At 40.5% G+C, this 2,623-nt stretch overlaps 1 pseudogene; it reads right to left on the bottom strand.

The window, feature by feature from the left end:
• Positions 1–533: 533 nt before the first annotated feature.
• Positions 534–2,123, bottom strand: LOC125198657 (annotated as a pseudogene).
• Positions 2,124–2,623: the final 500 nt, after the last annotated feature.

Below are 2,623 nucleotides of genomic sequence, written 5' to 3' on the forward strand. Positions count from 1 at the left end.
AGAATGAGAACCGATTTTGATATTATTACATATATTCATGGACTTAACTTGTAGTTCTCTCAATTACAAAAGTACAAAAAATGCTCATCGGGTTAAAAAATACCAAAAGGGCAAAAAAAATCATAAAATAGTGGAAAAGAACTTCTGACAATATTAAATTAAAGGTTAGATTCCGTGCAATGATATTTTTAAAGAATGAGACCATGTTCGATATTACCACATAGTAGTTCAGAGTATAAATTTGCAGGCAGTTCTCTATTCTATTAGTGCTAGTACTTATTTGGCAATCCTATAGGATACCATTAAGAAATCTCATAATGCATTCGGTTTGAGAAATGATAAGCCCATGTGATTTGCAACTTTGCACTGTAGCAGGACTATAAAAACTGGGCTAAACAAATTGGGCTTTGCACAAACTTGGCTTCATGCAAATGAAAATAAAATATGGCAATACTCGAGAGATTATTCCATCACTATCAGTATAATGCTAAAGCTAATGCACACTAGCAATACAGATGTGCAACAAAAACACCTCAACAAATGAATTGACTACATGAATAAAGCAAAATGACTGATCAAATTATACATATTGATATCACACTCAACCATCACAGATCACCACTATCTCATCACTTCATCTTTGTGTTCATTTTGGTGCAGGATCATGGCTTCCACCACCAGTAGTAGGCCTGCAAAACACCGATGATTTTGTATTTTCGTTCATCTTTGTATCGAAAGAGAGGCTTAGGAGAAAAGGAGAAGCAAGAGAACTTACAGCCCAAAATAGACCTTGCAAGCATCATAGATCACCCATTGTGCTCCTGTGAGAGTCCCAATCATCACGATACGAAGAGGGAGGCCCCAGTACAAGCCCCACAACCCAAGTTTGCTCACGGCCTGGTAATTAAACGTGGAGACATGCATCATTAATAGTAACACAAGCGAAATAGGAAAATCAAAAGGCGATTTCATGTTACGCACATCAGCTACCGTTGCACCCTTGGCATTGTTGAGGAACGAGACCAAGTTATCCGCAGGGTGGGAGATAGCAGCACAGAACACCCCGGCTATGTAGCCACCGGAGAAGCTCACACCAAGCTGCAACGCTTGCTGCACTCCTGTTTTGGGACCGGGAAAAGCATACTTGTATATGGCCTCCACAGTATTCTCAAAAGTGGCAAACTTCATCATTGTATCTACACAAATTTATAAACATAATCATCAAATTAAAGCAAAGGCACATTAATTCCATAGTCAATTAAATAAGATGCAATAACATACATGGAATCTGCCTCCCCAAAGTGGAACAATCCCTCTATAAAGCCTGCAATAGTTAACAAAGCAAAATCCATTGTGAATGCTTCCATAAAAAGAGTGTGAAAGCAATGGGCATACCCTGATATTCCCTCAGCCCGGACAAGCTTAGGAAGTCCATCAGCCAGGCCTGTGGCAAAGCCGGGCTGGGTTTGGACGCTGACCTTGACTGCCTCGAGGGGGCAGAGGGCAATGTCTGCGATGAACTCAGCTGACGCGGAGCCTGCCAGGTAGATGAGGGTCTTGTACTTGGCCGGTGGTCGGGTCCAGCCACGTCGGAGTAGTACTTCTTGAAATATTCGTAGAGGCCATATTTGAAAGCTCCTTGAGCACTGTAGCCAAGCAGGGTTGGCACCCAGCCTCTGTAGAAACCCTTCATCCCCTGCTCCTTCAGCACGATTCCGAAAGCAGAGCCAATGCTCTTGTACTTTGCAGGATCAATCTGAGAAATTGAATATATAAATATAATCACAAATCACAAGTAGAATTAATTAACAAAATGAAATACTAAGATATAACCTGCATGTTGCACTTGACAACATCAATAGGAGTGACGGCGGCGTGAGTGAGGCCGCAGCACAACATTCCGCCGGTCGTGCAAGCTGCGTAATACGCCGGCGAGAACATCTCTATTCTGGCCCCCGCGGGCCCCGGAATTAGAACCCGACGACGACGGATTCCTCTGCTCAAAATTCACCGATTTGTAGAGGAAGTTGGGGATCAAGGATCTACGCGATGGCTTCTCCCCAAAATCCATTCTTCAAAGTCAGAAATTATCTGCGTTCAACTAGTGAGGAGAAGAAACGTTTTGATGAAAGTTGAATGAAAGAAGGAATTTTGGAATTTGCCGGTGCGTTTTGGAACTTTAAGTGAAATGAAAAATCAACGCAACAGTGAATAAATACAGAAAGTGGATAGAAATTTCCTGGGCGGTGATTTGCGTTTAACTTTAACATTTCCATTTTACTTTCCTTCTTGTCACGTAACTCCTGGTCCATGGGAGCCGCGATCAAGATTCTCTTTTTGTGATACAAAAAAAGGAAAACAGGATCTCAATTAATTTTCCATTTTTTATTTTTAAAATTCATTTTCAACTAAAATTTGGAGTGCTATAAATTGGTGAAAATTGTATTTTCAAACCAATCCTTGAGCTGCACACAATTATTGAAAGAACTTTCCAGCCCATCTTTTAGTTTTAAAAAACGATGACAATTAAACTTTGACTTGATTTTCATGCGGATATTTTATTGAAGCTAGCACTTAAACAAATATATTTGACAGAAGAACGTTCTTATAGTTAGCACAGTAA

This window comes from Salvia hispanica, unplaced genomic scaffold (genome assembly GCF_023119035.1).
Source record: "Salvia hispanica cultivar TCC Black 2014 unplaced genomic scaffold, UniMelb_Shisp_WGS_1.0 HiC_scaffold_18, whole genome shotgun sequence".
NCBI classification, from domain to species: Eukaryota; Viridiplantae; Streptophyta; class Magnoliopsida; order Lamiales; family Lamiaceae; genus Salvia; species Salvia hispanica.